The sequence below is a fragment of the Pleurodeles waltl genome, chromosome 3_1 (assembly GCF_031143425.1).
Source record: "Pleurodeles waltl isolate 20211129_DDA chromosome 3_1, aPleWal1.hap1.20221129, whole genome shotgun sequence".
Taxonomy (NCBI): domain Eukaryota; kingdom Metazoa; phylum Chordata; class Amphibia; order Caudata; family Salamandridae; genus Pleurodeles; species Pleurodeles waltl.
The window spans coordinates 439,293,293-439,315,959 of record NC_090440.1 but is presented as its reverse complement, the minus strand read 5'-3'; the positions used below and the strand labels follow the sequence as shown (position 1 = coordinate 439,315,959).

Below are 22,667 nucleotides of genomic sequence, written 5' to 3'. Positions count from 1 at the left end.
GTGGTGGGTGAACCCTGGCTTTCTTTGGTGGTGGAGGGGGAACCTTGCCTTTCTTTGGTGGTGGAGGGGGATCCCTGGCACTCTTTGGTGGTGGAGGGGGATCCATGTGTCCCCTCTGACGGGCCCCTTTGGCCTATGACATGTGACCTGTGTCCTTGCCTCCAGAACTAGGAGGTACCTCCACTGTCCCTTGTATTTCACCACCCTAGTCCTCCCTTTCTGAGGCGGAGGTGTGCTCTTACTAGGTGTGGCTGCCGTCACACTCTGGGGCACCTTTGTGCCAGCAGCTGATTTTTCAGGGGGAGCAGTGGCAGACTGTTTGGCTGAGGTGCTGGGCTGAGTCATTGGGACCCTGCTCTTATGGGCAGGACAGGGGGTGGAGGGGGAGGGAAGAGGTCAAGTTGGGCAGGGAAAAGCTTCTTAGGGACGTTGGGACAGGATGTGGGAGGAGGGATGGGAGTGGAGGTAGAGGGAGTTGTAGGAGGAGTACATCTGCTGAACTTGGGTGCAGGTGCATGGACAGTGTGCATGTGTGAGGTGGATGGCTGTTGGTTGTCTTAGTGGAAGCATTTGTGGCTCTTAGGAGGTGGCAGACAGGGTTGGAGAGAACAAAGAGGACGTGTGGATGGATGTTGTGGAGGTATCTGCAAGTGAGGTGTGTGTGCTGCATGATGTGGTGATGGTGGTGGCGGCTGTTGATTCAGTGTATGCAGGTGTGAGCATGGATGTGACTGTCAGGGAGGAGGAGGGAGAGGAGGAGGAGGGGGAGACAGTGGAGGCAGTTGATGTTGTGTGTGAAACTGTCTGTTGTTTGTGTGAGTGCTTGTGGCCTGAAGTGTACTGCCTGTGTTTGTGCTACTCTTGTGTGATGTTTTGTATGCATGCTTGTCTGTATGTGTGCATGGGATGGACTGGGGCTGAGGAGACTGGGACTGGTAAGTGGTAGTTGGAGAGGGTACGGTAGGAACAGGGACACTGCTGCCATCAGAGAGGAGGCCAGAGCCTGAAACAATCTCTGTTGGGCTTCCAACCCACTGTGGATGCCCTCCAGGTAGGCATTGCATTGTGGCATCTGGGATGCCAACCCCTGGATGGCATTCACAATGGTTCACTGCCCTACAGAGATGGATCTTAGGAGGTCAATAGCCTCCTCACTGAGGGCAGCAGGTCTCAGGCAGGACCTGAGGTGCCTGGGACGAAGGAGATGCCCATGCTCCTGGGTGAGCCTGCACGGGCAACTTGGGGGGCTACTGGGAGGGCGGTGCTGGTACGGAGGTGGCGGCTGTACCTGTAGCTGGGTGGTTCGCCACCACCAGGGAGCTTCCATTGGAGGAGAAATCAGAGTCAGTGTTGTCACCTCTGCCGTGGTACTCCCCTCACCCTTCTTCACACTGGTCCCCTCGGCATTGGTGGACTCTGCCTCCTGAGTCCTGGATCCTGTGGGATGCAGCTCCCTCAGTCACCAGTGCCCTGCTCCTCCGCCAGATGATGCTAATGCACACATGGACAGGATGCCAGAAGAAAAAAGGGGGGGGGGAGAGAGAGAAAAGGAACACTGGGTCAATTACAGCACCAACACCACAATTGGCATACACATTATCATCACACACAGGGCTCAGGATTGAGCACTATGCACCACACTGGCATTCAATTGGCTAGGTACCACAGCAAGATGAAGGCCAAACACCGCCAACTGCAGCCCTTCTCGGACCCACTAAGCCCTGTCTGACATGGAATACAACCTAGCTAGGTTTCCTGCATTTGCTATACACCCATTACCCTTGAGCTTGGTCAAGCTGCAATGTCTGACCTGGCATTAAGGGGCACCCAATGACTCACACCCACCACCCGGATCCAGTGCCACCTACCCACTGTACTCACTGTTATGGCTGCTATGATGCCCTCAAGTGCCCATCCAGCTCTGGGTAGGCCACCACCAGTATGTGGGCCATCAGGGGGGTCAGGTTCTGACTGGCACCCCTTCCACGTTGGGGGGCCATCCCAAGCTGGGCCTCTGCGGTCTTCTGTGCCCAGCATCTCAGGTCCTCCCACCTTTTCCTACAGTGGGTGCTCAGCCTGCTGTACACCCCAATGGTCCCCACATCCTTGGCGATGGCACACCACAATCCCTTCTTCTGACCTGCAGAGGTAATACAGACGGGAGGACACAATTACAGATGCAATCCAGCCTGTCACACATATGGCCCACAAATCCCATTTCCATATTTCCATCTCCATTGGCGCACACATCACCCGGCGCCCACCATGTACACTATGAACAGACGCAGCACCCCCCCAAATGACACGATGCTTGCACACACATCTCCATGCAACCTTGCCATGCATCATGCCCAAGGTGTACCCACCTGTTGGTCTGGAGGCCCATACAGCAGTCCATACTGGGGTAGGACCCCTTCCACCAAATGCTCCAACTCCCCTGTAGTGAAAGCAGGGGCCCTTTCTCTGGTCCCACAGGCCATGGTAGGTTCCAGACACAGGTCACAGCAGCACACGCAGTTTAGGTGTTATCCTGTGGAAAGTCAGGAATCAAGTGAGGATTTAGATAGAAAATGCCGGCCACGTCCATCCAGGGACTGGCATCCAAGATTCAGCAATGCAGTGCATTCCTGGAGGGCATTCACAGTGGATTGGCGGTCCAACAGAAATCGTTCCAGGCTCTGGCCTCCTCTCTGATGGCAGCCATTTCCCTGTTCCTACTGTCCACCCTCCAACTACCACTGCCCAGTCCCAATCTCCTCAATCCCAACCCATCCAATGCACAGATACAGGCAAGCATGCACACAAAACATCAGACAAGAATAGCACAGTCAAACACAGGCAGCACACTTCAGGCCACAAGCACTCACACAAACAACAGACAGTTGCACACACAACAACATCCACTGCCTCCGCTGTCTCCCCCTCCTCCTCCTCCCTCACAGTCACATCCGCACTCACACCTGCATGCAATGCTTCAACAGCCAGCACCACCATCACCACACCAAGCAGCACACACACCTCACTAGCAGACACCTCCACAACTTTCATCCATGCTTCCCCTGTGTCCTCTCCCACCCTGTCTGTTCCCCCTTCTAAGGGACACAGACACCCAACAACCATCCACCTCACATCAGCACACTGCCCATGCACCTGCACCCTGCACCCAAGTCCAGCAGATGTACTCCTCCAAAAACTACTCCCTCAACCTCCACTCCCATCCCTCCTCCCTCATCCCGCCCCACCGTCCCTAAGAAGTTTTTCCTTGCCAACTTCACCTCTTCCCTCCCCCTTCCACCTCCCATCCTGCCGTAAGAGAGGGTCCCAGTGACCCAGCCCAGCACCTCAGCCAAACAGTCCATGGGGACAGGCAAGGCACCTCCTAGTCGTGGAGGCAAGAAAGTGAAGAATCCCACTCGACCAGCCAGGAAAGTGAAGGATTCCAGTCCACCAGCCAGGAAAGTGAAGGATCCCACTCCGCCAGCCAGGAAAGGGAAGTATCCCACTCCACCAGTCAGGAAAGTGAAGGATCCCACTCCACCAGCCAGGAAAGGGAAGGATTCCACTCCACAAGCCAGGAAGGGAACAGCAGCCCTTACTACCAGCAGAGGCTGCCCAGGGGACACCTCCCCCAATAGAGACAATGCAACCCTAACCTCCAGCAGAGGTTGCCCAGGGGGCACCTCCCCCAGCAGAGACAATACAGCTCTCACCTACAGCAGAGGGCATGTAGGCCACCCTCCAGGGACTGTTGTACAAGGAGCCCCCTCCAGAAGCAGTGGGCAAGTTCCTCACCTCAGAGACTGTGACCTTGCACTCCCCAGCATTGGGAAATGGGCATGGAGCCCCCTCCAGTAGCCGTGGGCGAGTTCTCCCACCTCATAGACTGTGACCTTGCATGCCCCAGTATTAGGAAATGGGCATGGAGCCCCCTCCAGAACCAATGGGCAAGTTCACCACTTCAGCAGAGGTGCCTTCCACCCCCATTCCCCCTGAGGTGCCTGCCCAATTCAAACATGGTGCCCCTGCATAGTTTGGTGCAGAGAATGTCAGGATCAAGTTGGGGCTTGGACAGTGCCCTGTGGCCATGTGGGCCTTTTGTACGTTGGACTGGGCATTGGCCCTTTCTGGACAATTGTTCATGTATATTATTTGTCACTTCCGTACTTATGGTGATTGTTGGCATGCAAATACATTTTCAATTCTGCCTTACTGTTGTCCTTGCATTATTATGAGGTGTGTCCTTTAACATTGCTTTTTTGTCTGCAGCTGGTTGTGTGTATGGTGTGTATGAATGGTGTGTGTTGTGCGTGTGTGTCACTCTCCTTTTCCTCCCTCCCTCCCTTGTGAGCTAGGCGGCTGTACTCACCATCGTTGTCTTTGTTGACGTTGGTGTTCCATGTGGAGCATGGCGTAGAAAAGCATTGGGAAGACCTACAGTTCCGGTTCCATGGCGGCGTTGATCTTCTCTGTGTCTCTGATGGTGAGTCTTTGGTCTTCTGTGTTTTGTTTCCCCCAGGCTTTTGATGGTGTTGGTACCGCCCCGGAAATCGTGGCAGTTTGCTGTTTTATGATACGGTTGGCGGTACCTTGTCTTCCGCCTGGCTGTTGATGGCTATCGCCGTGGTGAGTGGTTTTAAGACCTGGCGGATGGTGTGGTACATTGGCTGTCTATAGGAGTTATCACCGCCATGGTCTTAATTTGGCGGAAGTTACCACCAGCCTGTTTGCGGTATTACTACCACTTTAACAGTCACCACCAATGTCATAATGAACACCATACTGTTTTTTTAATGCTGGTGGGTGGCTGCTGCACTTCCTGCAGCCCCCCCACAACAGTAGGTAAATGCTTGGTGGTGCCCCTGCCCCTTCTAGGGTGCACCACTCGGCTCAAAAAGATGAGTAAAAAGCCCTTGCAGGGCATTATAGGGTGCTCCATGCTAGAGCAGTGAATAATAAATGAGCAGCACTGGCTACTCATTTATCATTCACTTTTTTTCATTTTTGTTTTCATTTTGTAGGTGTCCCTGACATGCAGGAGCAGGCATACTTTAAAAAATTCATCAGGGCTGCCCTGGTGCCCACCCCAGCCTCTTTTGGAGTGAGTCCTAAATCTCAAGTGGTACCCCTCAGATACTGGACCCTTGGCTGCTGTGAATGGGTACTGCTACTGTCTACAAACTGCAAGAAGTGGTTTTTAGAAGCTTTTTGCCAACTTCCTGCCCTGAGAACTGACTGAGGTTTAAGATTGGGTGTTGTTGGGGAATCTCAAGGGCTTCAAAGCCCCACTGGCTCCCCTGCCAGCAATCATCCCAGGTGCATTCTGGAGCCAGCATTGATCTCACCAAGAAGGAGCAGCTTTTTTGTTCCTGTCGGGTGGGAGCAATTCTAAGTTTCCATGCCCTCAAGAGCAGGGGCAGGCAGAAACCTCTGTGCTCCCATCCTGCAGGAACAGCTTTCTGCTCCTGCCGGTGGTAGCACAAAAGACTTCCATGCCTGTGCTATTGTGGGCAGGGAAACTATGGTGTTTCTGAGATGGGAACCCCGGGACAGTGTCATCGATTGGGACCCAGAGGATTGGGTCGCCAGGATCATACATTGCTTTAGAGAGAGGGGCTATGTGCTCTCTCCCCCATATTTAATTAGCCTTTGGGTCCCTGGGGTCTCAAGGACTCTCGGGGAGAAGGGACTGCATGCCTCCTTGCCTTTAATTAATTATCATCACTGAGGGCTGGTAAGCAACCTGAACAATGACGGCTGAACAACGATGGACGTTGTCCACGAAAGCGGAACACTTTCCTGAACAACGACCTTGTTTTTTCCTCTGCCTTAACCACGCATGTCTGAACAAGGAACATGCGTGGTTAAGGCAGAGGAAAACAGACTCGGGATAAGAGGGGATGTGGTCAGGTAAGTTGGGCTGGGGTAGGGTTAGGGGTAGTTTTAGGGGCTGGGTGGGGGTAATTTTAGTTTTTAGGGGCAGGGGTGGGGTAATTTTAGGTTTATGGGGTGGGGTGCGGGGTAGTTTTAGGGGTGGGGGTTGGGGTAGTTTTTGGGGTGGGGTGAGAGGTCAGAGTAGTTTTAGGGCCGGGATAGTTTTAGGTTTTAGAGGCAGGGGTTGGGGGATCGGGATAGCTTTAGGTTTTAGGGATGGGGAGGTTGGGTTACTTTTAGGGGTGAGAGTGGGGGGTTGCAGTAGTTTAGGGGTGGGGGTGAGGGTTGGGGTAGTTTAGGTTTAAGGGGTGGGATGGGAGTTTTAGGTTTTGGAGGTGGGGTTGCAGTAGTTTTAGGGGCATGGTGGGGGTTGGGGCAGTTTTATGTTTTAGGGGTGGAGTAGAGGGGTCAGGGTAATTTTAGGGGTGGGAGATTGGGGTAGTTTAGGTTTCACGAGTGGGGGTGGGGAGTCGGTGTAGTTTTAGGGACGGGGTGGGGAGTCACGGTAGTTTTAGGGGCAGGGGGTCGGGGTAGTTTTAGTTTTTAGGAGCGGGGGTCGGGTAGTTTTAGGTTTTAGGGGCAGCGGTGGGGGGTCAGACTAGTTTAGGTTTTAGGGGTGGGGTGGGGGTCAGGGTAATTTTAGGTTTTAGGGGTGGGGGGGTTCACAGTATTTTTAGGGGCGGGTTGGGTGGTCGCGTAGTTTTAGGGTTTAGGGGTCGGGGTAGTTTTAGGTAGTAGGTGCGAGGGTGGGGGGATGGGGTAGTTTTAAGTTTTGGGGGCGGGTGGGGGGGTCAGAGGGTCACATGCTGGAACCATGCATGCTATTCTACGCATGCCTTTACCAGGAATGTCTTTACAATGAAAAATCATTGTTAAGGCATTCGTGGTAAAGGCATTAGGGGTAACAACGCGGTCGTTGTTCCAACCACATTGTTCAGGCATGCGTGGTTCCAGCATGAATTGTTCTGACATATATTCCTGAGGGATGAGGTCTCTGGGGACTAAATAAGACTAGGGGGTGTGCTGCGTGCATGCTCACATTTATAAAACACCAGCCCTGGGGAATAGGGATACAGGAGCCTAATGAAGGTTCAGGGAGGGGGTTGCATGCTCTCCATAAGAAACAAAGCACCATCCCCCAGGACCTTGCCCCCACCCAGGGGGAGCTATCAATAGATAACACAGGAGACTGCCACATTTTCTTTTCCAATGTGCACCAGGATCTGCAGATCTTCGACTGATCTGTAGCTCTGATTTAAAACAAAGCCGTTTTTGACCTGAGGTGGTCTTCAACTTCTAAAATGATTGCCATCACACCCCCGGCATGCACTGCTTATGAACTCATATATTACATCCCTCATGACATGTTCTATTACATCATTTATGACATCTTAATGACATAATTGAGGACATCCCTTGGAGCCAGGGGTGGGTGGCCAGTGCCCACCCATGGACGCACAATCCACACATTGGATGTGTAGGAGAAACCCCAGGACCTCTGGGGCCCCAGCGGGCTTCTAGCATGAAGGAAGTATCTATTTTTGCTTACTTCTTTTGGACTGAAGCTAAATATGTTCTGCTTCACTGCCTGTAGGTGGGAACCAGAGCAGAGGTCTGTTCCCAGCTGATGGGGATATGTTTAAATCTCCCATTGTCTGGGAGCAGACATCCCTTAATTGCCTGTTTGGCAAGAGATTTAAAAATGCTCTCCCCAGACAGTGGCAAACTAGTGTGGGCAGGGGAACTACTTTCTCCTGGGGGTCGGCTCCCGGCAGTACTTGAGCTAGCCCTGGAGAATGGGGTCTCAGGGAAGGGTTGCCAGGTGTTCCCTCTACACTTAAATTAAGTGTGGCCCTGTAGTATGGGGTCCCTGGTGCCTACAAAGGTTTGGGGAGGGTGGTGCCTTCCCTTTTATGTTAAATTGTTCCCCAGGGGATAGACTCCCCAGGGCCTATGATGGCTCGAGGAGGGGGTGTGTGCTCCCTCCTCCCATTAATTAAGGAATGCAGCCTGGGGGTGGGCTCCAAGGGACCTATAATGGCTCAGGGAGGTGGGGCATGCCCCCCTCCCCTTTTTTGCACATTTAGGCTCTGAGGTTGGGGTTCACAAGCCCAAAATGGGCTGAGGGAGGGAGACTACTGACATCCACCTCCCCAAAAACTCTTTAAAAAATGACTGTCAGTCATTTTGGGATTCTTTCCCCACGTTCTGTAGAACTTCAGAAATAACTGTGTTTTTTTAATATTTTGGCCCATGGTGTAAAGCTCCTAAATTCATTTTTTACACTGCTGTGAGGCCTGCTCCTTTTATAGAATAGCATTAGGGCTACCCTCATATACTGTTTGAGTGGTAGATCCTGATCTGAAAGGAGTAGCCAGATCATATTTACTATAGCCAGAATGGCGATACAAAATCCTGCTTAATGGTGAAGTTGGATTTTATATCACTATTTTAGAAATGATACTTTTAGAAAGTGAGCATTTCTCTACACTTAAATCTTTCTGTGCCTTCTAATCCATGTCTGGCTAGGTTTAGTTGACAGCTCCCATGTGCATTCACTCAGACAACCCCAAACACAGGATGCTCAGTCACACTTGCACACATCTGCATATTGAATGGGTCTTCCTGGGCTGGGAGGGTGGAGGGCCTGACACTTACATGTCAAAGGAGAGTAGCCCGTCCTCAGACAAAGGACTGCCACACCCCCTACTGGGACTCTGGCAGACAGGATGGAACTGAAAGGGGACCTTGTGCACTTCTAAGCCACTCTTTGAAGTCTCCCCCACTTCAAAGGCACATTTGGGTATTTAAGCAGGGACTCTGACCCTACCAACTTAGACACTTCTTGACAAGACACTCTTGTCACAGACACTTCCTGGAGAAGAGAACATGAACCAGAACCTGCAACCTGCCAAGAAGAACTGCCTGGCTGCCCAAAGGACTCACCTGACTGTTTTCTGAGTAGGACTGCTGCCTTGCTGTTACCCTGCTGCCTTGCTGCTCTCTGGCTGTGCTGAGAAGTGCTCTCCAAGGGCTTGGATAGAGCTTGCCTCCTGTTCCCTGAAGTCTCAGGACCAAAAAGGCTTCATTCCTGCAAGAAGAACTATCTGTGCGGCGAAAATCGATGCACAGCCGACAGAAAACGGCACACAGCCTGCATCGCGGTGAAAAATTCACCGCACGCTGAACCGGAATGATGCAGCCCGACTTCGCAAGGTGAAGATCGATGCAGTGGCAGCGTGGCAAGCGGAAATTCAACGCACGGCCCACTGGATCAACGCACAGCCGAGCCGGAACGACACAGCCTGACTTCCTGAGAGGAATTGACGCAGCGCCTGCCGTGTGGTAGAAATTTCCACGCAACGCCCACCGGATTGACGCAGCCGCTGTGACTTCATCCAGTCAGTGCCGGATTTCAACCCATCATCCCCGGGGAATCCGAAAACCCCACAACCCGAAGAGGATCCAAGACCGAGTGCTGGAAATCAAAGCAAAGCCTTCCCTGCGTGAAAAATAAACAACGCATCACTGTGTGCTTGCAAGAGACATTTATTGCTTTTAAGAGACTAAAGACACTTTATATAATTTTTACAGTTATATACTTATTGCATCTTAATCGTTTTGTCCTGCATTTTACCAGATAAATATTATATATTTTTCTAAACACTGTGGTGTATTTTTGTGGTGTTCTACTGTGTTATTGCATGATTTATTGCACAAGTACTTTACACATTGCCTCCTAAGTTAAGCCTGACTGCTCAGTGCCAAGCTACCAGAGGGTGGGCACAGGATCATTTGGATTATGTGTGATTTACCATTTCTAACACGTTATTTTATAATATAGTTCGAGAACAGGAATTCATTAGTTATGGTGTCACTGCACTAGTGGATAGAGAGAATGCAAAAGAAGAAAGGCTGAACTGTACCTCACAATGAACACTATGAGCAGAAGAGCCAAGTTTTCAGTGGTAGTCAAAAGATGAAATGTTCACTCATGATCCTAAGGATAAAACGGAGTGACTTCAAAATATACTCATAATGTGAGTGTTAGAAATTGGGTCTCTAGTTGGCAGAGATATTCACCCTGGCCAAGAAGGGGCCCCAATCCTAGTTAGGGTAAGTCAGATATGCACCCTATTTTAATCCATGCTCACCCTCTGGTAGCTCAGCACAGAGCAGTTAGGCTTACCTTAAGAGGCAATGTGTAAAGTATGTGTGCAACACTTAATTACAGTAACAGTGAAAGGTAATACAAAAAGGCCAGGTTAAAATAGAGAGCATTTATCTGAGTAAAACAAGACCAAAATGACAAAAATCTATAAGTATAAGTAGTGAAATGAATTTTTAAAGATTTATACCCTGATTTATACTTTTTTTGCGACACATTTGCGTAATTGTTTGGTGCAAAAATGGCATAAACTTACAAAATATAATTAAATCAGGGCCTTAATGTGAAAGCAGTGCTTATAAGTCACCACCGGTCAAAAAGTTAATTGAGATCGCAAGGGACTGGGGCAAATCCACAGTTCATACTGACTGCAATGAAGTGTAGGCTGGCTACAGAACACAAGCAGGATCGGCAGAAACATTACGTTTCATGGAGCAAAGCGTCAACGTTGATGGCATAATGCGTCAGTTTTTTGAAGCAATCAGCTACGGAACCCACTTCTTAGGGCCAGGACTGGAGGGGGCACCTCAAGCAAGGGTAGGGCTCACAGATGGCAAAGTCCAGCAGCACCAGGAGAGTTGAAAGCAGTCTTTTATGTCCCTGAGACTGTGGAAAATGGGGGGCAATCCAACAAGCCTTTGGAGAATCTTGGGTTCAAGGATGATGAGAACAGGTCCAGTCCTTCTCACTAAAGGCAAGAAGCAGCAGGCAGCAGGCCAACACAGCAAAGCAAGTAGCAAAGTGGCAGTCCCTCTCACAGCACAGCACAGCACATAGCAAGCAGTAGGCCAACACAGCAATGCAGTTGCAGAGTAGGAGTCCCTCCTAGCAGCACAGCAGTCCTTCTTTCTGGCAGAGTGTCCTTGGTTCCAGTAAAGTTCTGATTTGCTGCGGTTTGGGGTCCAGTACCTTTACCCAAATGTGCCTTTGAAGTGTGGGAGACTTCAAAGAGGCCTTGGAAGATCTTGACGTTCCTGACCTTCCTTTCCTGGCTCCAGACACTGTACAGATGGTTATGCAGCTCTTTGTGTGGAGAGAGGCACAGCCCTATTCAGATGTAAATGAGGCACTGCTTAAGCTCTGCCTCTCCATCAAGTAGTTAATGGCCCATTAAGGCCCATTAAGTTGCACCTAAGCACCCATTGTGTGTCACTGTCTAGAAGGAATGCGCAGACCCCAGCTGTCACCAACCCCAGACATGTATTCAGTAGTCAGAGGTGCAGAATGGCTAAATTAATATAATACCATCTTTCTAAAAGTGGCATTGTCAGACTTACAGATTTACCATGTAAAATCTGACTCAAACATAAGCTGTGATTTTATATTATGAGTCCAGAGACACCAAACTCCAAATTTCTTTCTTTTCTCCATTGAAAGTTCCAATTAAAGGCTGCTTCAAGGTAACCCCACTGTCAATATATGGGAAAGGTAGGCCTTGCAGTAGTGAAAAATGAATGTAATAGTTTTTCACTAGCAGGACAAGTTAAACTTAAAAGTACATGCCAGAACTCCTCCCCGGTGGGCCTACAGTCAACTTGCAAGCTAGCAAGTAAAGGAAGACTTCCAGGGCTTCAATGTCCTCCCCGATAGGCTCCATGGATGGGTCCTCAGGTGCGCCTTCAACCTGGACTGTGGCAGTTTGAGGGGATGGTTTTCAATGTCCCCTGCCCTTCCTCTTTCTGATAGCTGCCTGAGTCAATTTTCTAGGCTTCAGGCCTCCTTGATTACCCTATCAGGCTGACATTGATTGTGTTGTCAGGTATACCTACTCAGGCAGCCCACAACATATCCAGGTGTGGCCTTATCTCCACTTCCTTCCAGAGATACTGCTCTAGGTCTTTTCCTAGCAGACAATCAACTGGCATGGCATGACTCACAGATACTCTAAGAGAACCTGCACCCCCCCCAAAGAAATGGAACCAGATCCATTGCATTGTGACTTTCAGGGTTGTCTGTTACTTCAATCTGATGGAATGTACTGGAAAGTACCTGCTCTGAGAACACCAAATGACACCTTAGCATAGTTATGTTTGCTCCTGTGTCCTCTGAGCCTCTAGTCTTTGTCCATTGATGGTGACCCACTGCTTATTCTTGAAAGTATAGCAGGCATGTAGACTTTGGGCACTATCTTTTTGTAACCTAGGGAAACTAGGGAAACCTTGTGTCTCTCACACTAATTGGGGCAATCTCCTCCCCAAAAACTACACTGCTCAACCCTTGAGTCTTCCAAGTCTTTTGACACTTGGCATCCCCCTTCACGTTCCCGTACTTGTATCAATCATAGCACTTGGGGAAACATTTTCCTGTATCCTCTGTTGCTCCTTCCCATGTGAACTATTTTGAGGGCCTTGCTTTTATTTTTATTTCCTCCCTCTGTGCTAAGCATGTGCTCCCTCAAAATTAGATTGTACAGCCCAGTAAAATCACTCACTTTGTTTTCATTCACCCAACTACTCAGTGCCTTATTGGAGTAGTCCAGGAAATCCGCCCATTGCTATTTAGCAGTTTCTGGCTGTTCCTGAACCTGATGTAATACTTCTCAGGGGTCAGCCCAAACTTTGAAAATAAAATGGATTTCACAGGAGTGTACCTCATATGATCCCCCACCTCTGATGCAAAAAGGGCATCTCTTCCCACTGGGGGCATGTGTTTCCATAGACTGGCTCCCCAGTCCTCCCCTGGGACCCTGTGCATCTACAGAGCTATCTCATAGGCAGAAACCTATTCACCCATATAATTTATCTATATCCTTCCTTATCACATAGTTAGGCACCATTTCCTGGGGGGTATGAGGACCCTCTCCTCTCCTTAGTACTCAACTATTGTTTCTGGATCCTGTTTCTTACTTGTCTTTTAGGACCAGTTCCTTTGAGCTCCTTCTTGAGTGAGTGTCTTCGCTCCAGAGCCGATTCTCCTCCATTTCATGCTTGACCGGACATAGCAGGCCTCAAGCAGCCGAGCAGTCCTCTGAGGCCTTCCGAGTGTCCTCCGCAGGTTCAGGAGTGAAGTGAGGAGTGGGTCTGAGGGCTATTTAAATACTTGGGGCCACGTTTGAAGTGAAAACAACTTCTGGAGGTTTCCCCCACTAATAGTCCTGGCATTTCCTCCCTCCATGCCCAGGTCCCAGGATGTCTGATGACAAAAGGCTAGTGTCAAGTCCTTTGAGAGTAGGCTGAGAAAACTCTTTTGAAATGCAAATGAGGCTGTGCACAGGTCCACTCCTCCCATCCTGGCAGGATGACTGATCCTGCCAACACCTAGTCCCCTTTTGTGTCCCTGTGTGGGAGGAATCAGAAAGGTCACTGTCATGCTAATCATAGTCGGGTGACCTAGAACTCTGGCTACAGGCACCAAATGGTTAGGGCAAGACAATTCCAACTTTCTAAAACTACCTTTTTCAGAATGAAATTATAACCTGTCTTTACTACTAGAGATGATTTTAAATTACAATTCTTTAGACACCAAACATGCCATTTCACCCTGTTCCCAAACAAAAGGAATCATTTAAATGTAATAAGGTAACTCAATGTTACCCATGGGAGCGGTTGTCCTTACAGTAGTGAAAAACTAATTTAGGAGTTTTTTACTACCAGGACATGTAAAACTTAAAAGGTCATGTTCAACCTTTCAAATACAGTGCACTCTGCCCTATGGGCTATTTAGGGCCTACCTTAGGGGTGACTTATGAAGATTGAAAATGGAGTTTTAAACCTGGTAAGGGGTTTATTTTTGCCAGGTTGAACTGGCAGTTTAAAACTGCACATAGGCTGCAATGGCAGACGTGAGCCACGTTTTAAAAGCTACTTAAGTGGATGGCACAATAAATGCTGTAATCACTCTGATAGCATTTAGTTTACAGGCCCTGGGCAATTTGTACCACTTCACTATGGACTAATGAGTAAGCTATGTGCCAATCAGGTGTAGACCAATTTTACCATGTTTAAAGAGTTAGCACAAGCACATTAGCACTGGTTTGCAGTGGTAAAGTGCACAGAGTCCTAATGTCAACAAAAGCAATTGAAGTAGACAAAAGGTTTGGGAGGAGTCCACCCTAAGGATAACAGCAGTCTGAGGCTTTTGAGCATTTCTTCTGCTGGGCAGAATATTGCTCTTGGTCCATCCAGCCTAAACACATACTTCAGACAGTCATCCTCACAATTCCAGGATTTTGTTTTTAGAGCCACTTTTCTCCCTGGGCTAAAATTGTAATGCACTCAGGTTTCCTTTTTAAAATGAAAATGTATTTGATTTTTTAAAAGATTTCTGTGGGGAGATACAATTGTAAGTACACTGGACACATTTACAAGTTTACGACAGAACATTTTAGACAGCAATTGATCTCCCTGCCTGACTTCAGTTTGAATTTTGCCTTCTTTGACTTCTGTATACATATTGCCCCTTTCAGCCTGTGCAAGATCCTACTCCTGCCCAATCAGCAAAACTTTGCATATTTCTAGATTGACCCATGAGAGAGGTGCACAATGTTGTATTTTTTATCATTTTTAGCTTCGTACCCTGACGTATGGACTTAGAGCAGCGGTACTTCACCTATGGGCAGCAGACCCTCAGGGGTCTGCAACACATTCTCAGGAGGGCCCATGGTCTAGAGTGTCTAGTGCTAGTCTAGGCTGTCTGGGAAAACAGAGGCCAAAATTCAGCAGTAATATTCAATCAAAATGAGGTAATCATTGTCCCCGAGAAAGCATATCTTTACATTTCTCACGTTTTACTTGATTTACTTCCCTAAGAGTATTTGGGGTTTTTCTAGCACATTGTTTTCCTGTTGTTTTTCGTTCTGGATATTAATCTTGCGTTGTGCGTGCTGTGGCCTGCGACACTCGTATGTGTCTTTGTGAGTTCAGGTTGTGGGTGGGTGGGTGGGTGTTCGAAAGGCAATACACGTTTCTCACAGTGGGTCATAAAAATGTATAGGCTACATGAATAGCCAATCCTTGGCCTCTCTGCTAAGTGCACTGAGCAATGGTGGCATGTGCCAATTGCTATTGTGATTATAGGTAAAAGTGTGTGAAAGAGCTTGGCTAATCTTGCATAGTTTGCAAAAGCATTAGAAAATGTCAGGGATGAATTATTTCCTAGAATTGTAGCTGAACCATTATTTTACAGAGGCCTTTCAAATTGTTTTGCAAAAGAGTTAGTACTCATGTTCTTCTACTGCTCCACAAATTGGTGAAATAAGTAGAAAATGTTCCTGCCTCTAACCCAGAAACCTATTCAATATAAATCCACATTATGTTTTAGGACAGGATTCTGTACTTAACCTCCCACCATACATGCAAGTACATTTACTACCTCTTAAATCTTATGTTCAGGCTTACAGATTGTTATTTAGTGGTCATATAGTAATGCTGAAGGTGAATTGCTCCTCTGCTGAGCTTCATCATAAGGTCATGCAAAACTCTTTTTTATATATTTTTAGGTCTGGCATCAGCTAAGATGTTTAAATTTTTCTGATATCATAAGGCTGATATACTTATTTGTATGTACTTTCAGACTGATCTCATCTGCTGGTCTTTTATTGTGTCATTCACATTTTTATTCCACCTACTACAGCATACAGCATGGGGCATTGGGTCGGCCCACTTCAATACTTAGCTAACTTCACTGTGAATGATAACATTCTGCCCTTTCCTAAGGGGCTCATCCACCCACAAAGTAGTTCATTTAAAAGATCAGTAACTATTACTGCAATGTTTGTTTTTGTCTACATCTCACTTCTTGGGCCATACCACATAAAGTGAGCCCTAAAAGTGATAATTTAAGCTCAGCCTCTGACACAGTTTTGAGCTACATATTGTTCCCAATTCGTGACTTAAACAACTGAAGAGCTTGGGAAGCAGTATTTCACCATCCTGGATAGTGGTAAATATCAATGAAAATTGAAAGGAATGTTCTGCTTTGACTAGAAAGAAAACATTTGTCGATATCTCTAAAGTAGACAACAGAATACCATATAATGACAGAACAAAGCAAAATAACAAAACAACCAAAACTTAGCAGGGTACAAAACAACAAAACAGTCAAATCAGAATGCAACACAACAACCACAGTACAACACAACTACAACACAATGAAGTAATGCAGCGGAAAATGCAACAGCACAATAAACAACATAACGCATCACCACCACAAAAACATTCAACAAATATGCATAAACATTCTGATTACACATTAGCGCCTTCACAAATTTGGTTTCATATTACAGTTGTTAAAGGGTGTGTACACCATCAATTGCCCTCATTACTGCCAAGGACACATATCAGTGCAAGTGAGAAGTGTTTTCTTATCCTCTCGATGTCTTCTGTGTTCCTCCTAACATACTTTCCCCTTCCCCTCTCTTTGTATCTTTCGCTTTCTACTTTCCGCTCCACTCTTCCGCCTTCTATAATGTTTGCTATCATGTCCCTCACCTGTTTCCTCCCTTTTCTCTTCCCTTGTATCCACCATTTCCATTCCTTCTAATTTTCCATCTCTCTAGATCCAGCAATCAGTTTTTGTTCCCATCTTTTTCCCGCTCTTACACTCTACCTCTGTTTCCCTCTAACCATTGTTCACTCTCCCTTACTCTCTCTCTATTGCTCTCTTTATTTTATTTTCTTGATCCTTTTTTAATGCCCCCATTCTTCACCTTCAACCTGCTCACGTGATTAAAATGATTCACCTCGAAAGACAATGCTCACTACACTGAAAGACCAGAAGAAGAAAAAGCATATGGACCTCTTTGTGTTGGGCTGCTGCTGGTTGCTAGCTAAGCAGTGAGAGCTATTAGGAAATAAATCATTTTGGAACTTTATAGGAGTATGCAGCACTCTTCACTGCTAAGGGAGTAGAACTTAGAAAGTGGTGGGGTAGTCCAAGGAAACCTTGCGCTCTGTCCTTCTGGCCTCTTCACTAATTCTCTGTAAATAAAGCCTGGCATCTTATTTTATTCTTCTAAACTGCTGTAATCACGCCTCCTACACAACAACCCCAATGATGACCCTCCCCGCACATCTAACAGCTGTCCCAAGCCCTATTATTTTGAAAAGCAATGAAAACGTTTCTCTTCAACGAACTAAGGGGTTTTAGAATAGAGGCAAATGGGTCATTTGCCTTAGGCTCTGTGCTTTTTTCAGGGCCACTTTTATTCTCCAAAATGTATTTATTGATTCTTAAGCACGCCTTTCCTGTGCATTAATGATGAGCCAGCAAACATGATTAATATCACTAGGCCGAGGCAGATGCCGAAGCTTCTGTGTTGTCTTTTCCTGGAGGTCTTTTTTTAAGTTGAAAAAAGAGGCACTCATGTTGTGCCCACATCAAGTGCTTGATCCAGGCCAAGCAAAACATCTCGCATTGCTGAACAGACCTGCACACTATCTAGCAATCAAGGTCCTATTCAAGCCACTCTCCACAAATGTTCTCTCCCACATCTCCAGCTTCATCATATCTTTTCTCCATAAATCATCTTTCCCTCATTCTATATTTCTCTGCAAAATTGACATTCTTAAAAATAGACAGTTTAAAAAAAAATTAAAACCACGGCTAGCCTTCCTTTCTTCCTTTATCAATTTTCATACGACTGGTACTTTTCCATGCCCAAGTGCAGAGCTGGCTTAGCGCACAACCAGCTCCCAGTATGCGTCCCCAAGGGCCCGAAGATCACTTTCTAATGTTCTTGCTTTACACCAATAATAGCTTTCTTTATAAGACACAATGTTGCTGATTTCCTATTTCTGAAGGGCTGTAAATATCAGGTGTTGGTATGATTAAATTTAATGGTACATAACTGATTGCTCTCAGACAATGAAATGCTGGATTGGTCCGGTTGGAAAAAAACGTGTGATCTGCAAATCACCCAGGCTATCCCTCAAATGCTTCATTCAGGAAGCCACCTTGCTAGCTTGATGACACGTTCCTTTCTCTTTTGTATTATCCCTTAGGTGGTAACACCCAAACATTGTTCTATTTGTCCTTCCTGATTGACTTACTGTAACACCAAAAAATACTTGACTATGAATTATGGAAGGGCAATTAACTGCTTGATTTGTATCTGGCCAATATTAAGATCACTGGCTGTTCCTCGGACCATACCTCACACCTCCATTTGCCAATACCCCTCAGCTTGGCTGGCTCACTCTATTGTACTGTAGCATTCATAAGGTGCTTCACACCTCTGAGAACGGGTGCACAATGCTTCTGGGATGTGGATTTAGTAGCTACTTCATTTGTTTTGCAAGATCGGTAGCCTGTGGATACATAGAGTGGCCAGCACGAGGAGCATTTGGGTGAATGTTTTGTATAATAGGTTATTATACATGCTAATCACTTTTGTTTTCAAAATGTATTATTTTAACCTCAACTAAACCAAGTTGCATTATCTCTACATTTACATTGCTCGCCTTCTTAAACTCATACTTAGAAATACTCCTCCCCGGTCTTATCCTCAAAAGCAGCAGCCAAAGTGTACCTTCAAGAGGTTTCTCTGAAATAATTCATATGACTTGAAGGGGCGCCTATGTTTTTTCCAGTCCTTTGAATGTGGCAACCCTCTAAGTCATCATAGACCACCTGGACCCAGATGAACTATTAGTGATTTCTGGTGAATACTCCATATATGCACTGCCAATGTCGTTTTTCCCACTTGCCACCCTCTTTTCCATCTACATCTTTAATTTTGATATCAGTATTCACCGTCTGCAAACTGGACATTGTATTACTACCTGCAACATTTCTAATTAAGCTTAATGCCTAATACATCAATACATACACATATAAATAAAAACAAACATAATGGGCAGAGATGATTAATCGGCTGCAAACCAGAACTGTCTCTTTTAAAACCATTGTTTGTTTTCAGACACAAACCATGTTTCACTTATTAGCAGGGTCAGGTGCCCGTGGAAATTATCTACTGGGACAAAACGTAGGAGCAACTAAGAGTGAAAACCATTATGAGTTTTAGAAAAATCCACTTCATTATGTGCAGCTTCGTTGTCCTGAATCCTGGAATCCCCCACACATCCAAACAAACACAGTTGTCAGAAGGACATTTTTTAATTTCCCAATGCCATGTGGTATATATTGGTGCTATCCCCATGCATCCAACAACAAGTATCAATGCATGGAAGGAGTGATAAAAAGAGGGCAATTCCCAATAAACATAGTCTTAGATTTAAAACTATATCCCCTCATGTATGTAACTTTCTAACTCACCGACTGAATTATTCTTTCCCTTTGTCACTCTGACCTTGATTTGATCCATAGCACAGCACATTCATGCACACTATATCACTTCTCTCTATTCTGTTCCTTCCCCAGCACATACATGAGATTTTGTCAAGATCTTCACATGTTTGTTTCCTCATAATATAGATTTTAGATATTCTGTTGTTATTAACAATACCCATAATATTATTGCAAAGATGCTAAGCACCTTTACCTAATGTTTAAGATATACATTTCCCTAAAGTAACTACTGAAGTTTCCATCCTCAGAATGGCTGATCGCATATCTTCCACTTGTCCTGCTAATCTATCTGTGGCCAACTCAAAATGGCGGGCACCCCTGCACAATGGGATGAGGGGTCCCTCGGCCTACTACATTTTACAGGTATCTATTGTCCTTTGGATGATATTCACTCCCCTGAAGGGTTGTGGGCCCCCATGAACCCCAAGTGCTTCAGGGTCCTACTGTTCACTCCTGGAATCTATATCTACCTATCTACCACGGATGAATGTTGCTGTGCAAATAAAAGCATTTGTAAAGAATAAATCCCATTCCAGAATTGTGCAATGAGGAATGGTGGGATTCAATCTTTAGAAATGAAACTGGCTGACGTGGAAATATGGTAGATGTGGTGCACTTTCCGTGTGAGCAAGTGTAGTTTCAGGTTTGGATTTGTTAGCATTCCCGGGATGATCTCCAACCAAACCTTGATCAACACCCGAATACTGGTATGTTTGAGGTCATTCACCAAAGGTTTGCAAATAGGTTTCCACCCAGAAACACATTCCAATCTACTGTCAAGGGCAGGAATAAATACGTTTTCAAGGTGAGAGGGCGGAAAGACTATTCCCAAAATTGATTAGGGTGTAGGGCAAGAGTTTTCTACACGACGAGATATATTTCCTCCTCACCAAATACTTTTGTCACATTTCCTGTGGAAATGTACATCTATTACATTTCTGCATGGGGAATTCGTGACATGTAAGTACCACTGGGAACCAGCAATTGCTGCAGATTCGAATGAGCACTCTTGAAATTCTTTTTGAATTTCCAAGAAGTGAGAAATTAGCTCTTATTGATGCACATTTCTGACCTACCTTGTGCCATTTTTTGGTCGAAATCCTGTAGAGAACTTCTAGTCTTTTATTGTTACCGTTTATGTATGACTCTATCTACACTAGTGTGTGTAGGCCGATGTTCTGTTGATAAGATGCTCCTTGTATAACTCCTGCTTTTCTATGATCACGTAATTGTAATGTAGTTCTAATGCCAGGTGTCCGTGTAGTACGTAATGCCTGTATCCCAAATATCCTATTCAAAATCAACTTAATAACAAAAATGTACCTCACTAAGATTGTAATTACATTGTTAGATGTCTTCCATTCTTTATTTCATTGGACAGTCTGGTATTAAGGGCCATATGTACGAAAGCTTTTTCCCATAGACACAGAATGGGTAAAATCCTTTGGTACATCTGGCCCTAAGTCACTTCCATCGGTTCTCTCTTTGTGGCCAGTATTAATTGTGACCAAATGTTTGCGAAATCGTTGTTTATTTCTTACACCTTAGCAATGTATTTAATATATATATGCAAGTATAATAAGTGTTTATCTTTTTTTCAGCCTGAAGGCCTGGGAGTGAAGCTTAGCTCTTGAAATATCTTCCTAGGTATGTAGGTTTTTCATCCTTTTTATGTCTCATACTTCTGTGATTATACTATCGACATACTGATGTGTATTTATTTAATGATTCATTCATTTATTGAGTTAGTTTTTGTAAAGCGCTTTTAAATGCTCATGGGTGGCCCCTGGACAGCTTCATAGTGTGGAACTATATGCAGTTTAGTTGGTTTTGAGATATTACTTTAATTACTTTTTCATTTATATTGCCTCCAATACAATAACAACACGTCATATATTTCTTAAGCATCGATACTTTACCGCTCCATCTGTTGGAAGAAGAAATATCAAATCCAATGCAATGCAATAATTTTGCTATAAATACAATATAATGAAATAACACCAGCACAGAACTCTCCCAGATAGAATGACAGGTTGTTGAACGGATAGTGCCGATGGGACAGAAGATGACTCAGCCACCGATCAAACTCAATATATTTTGCAATGTGATGAATAATAACTCTACAGTCTGAATTGTGTCACACATTCCCAATATCAGAAGAGCTAAGCATTGCCTCCATGCAATTGTCATTGAAAGGGAACTCGGCACTCTGCTACCCTCTACCACTTTACCACTAGCCTCCCTCTTACTGGAGAGAAATTCTCTGGCGACTTTTGTTTTGAAAAAACAACGAGCCTTATTCAAGAAGAGACTTATGAAACATGAGGTTATGAGTGTGGAGTCTCTGCACTCTGTGCGGAATCTCCGCATGGTGCACTGCAGGGAGCGCACAGTGCAGAGATTCTTCCACTAGTGCGGATACTTCGCCACAAGGGTGGAGATTCCGCACTAGTAACTTTATGAGTCATAAGTCCCTTTGTGAATCGTACCCAGGATGTTTTTTCATTATGTTGAATCCTAATGCTTGCCAGGAATAGCATGGAAGCCACAGGAGAAAGCGTCTATTTTGTCAGCTACAGGTCTTGCTTCCAACTCAATGTGATGTGACTAAGGGCCTGATTATGACCTTGGTGGATGGGATACTCCATCACAAACGTGACAGATATCCCGTCCGCCAAATTACAAGTTCCATTATGTCCTTTGGAACTTGTAAAACGACAGGCGAGATGTCCGTCACGTTTGTGATGGAGTATCCCATCCGCCAAGGTCATAATCAGACCCTAAGTCTGAAAAGATATGAATCCTTGACTCACCCATTCACAATTCTCTCTCCTGGGCTGTCACAAGAGTAACTATATCCCATTCAACAGCACCCTCAAATCAGTGGTTATACTTCCAATTATTTATTTGTTTAGGTGGAGTTTTCATATAGTACCTTATGAATGGACTTGTAAGTACTTTTCAGAGAAAGAAACACTTGTGCATGAAGAGGGAAACAAAACCAAGGATGTGGGGGAAAAGAAGTATGAGGGAGCGATGAGCAGGTGACTGAAGAGGAACAAGGGGAGATCATCAATAGAAAACCAGCTGGATACTTGCAATGTAGTGCTATGTAAGTAGGAAAACAAGTGTTTTTTTTAATGTGGGCCAGCAAGAAGCTTGATTAATATCCATAGAGGTAAGATTTGAAGAGTTACGTTTTGAGGACTTTCTTGAAAGACAGGATGTTGTGCTGTGTCTTAGTAAGACCTTTCTGAAAATTGGGAGCCATTTAAAAAAAAGATTTTTTTCAGAAAGCACAAGGAGGTTGGTTGAGTAGGAA

General features: G+C 45.9%; 1 long non-coding RNA gene across 1 annotated transcript in view; it reads left to right on the top strand.

Moving 5' to 3' along the window:
- Positions 1–22,667, top strand: part of LOC138284202 (uncharacterized) — a 350,079-nt gene that overhangs the window by 160,950 nt on the left and 166,462 nt on the right. Inside the window, exon 2 of the long non-coding RNA XR_011201357.1 lies at positions 20,947–20,992. This is a non-coding gene — a long non-coding RNA (uncharacterized lncRNA). The remainder of the gene's footprint in view (positions 1–20,946; positions 20,993–22,667) is intronic.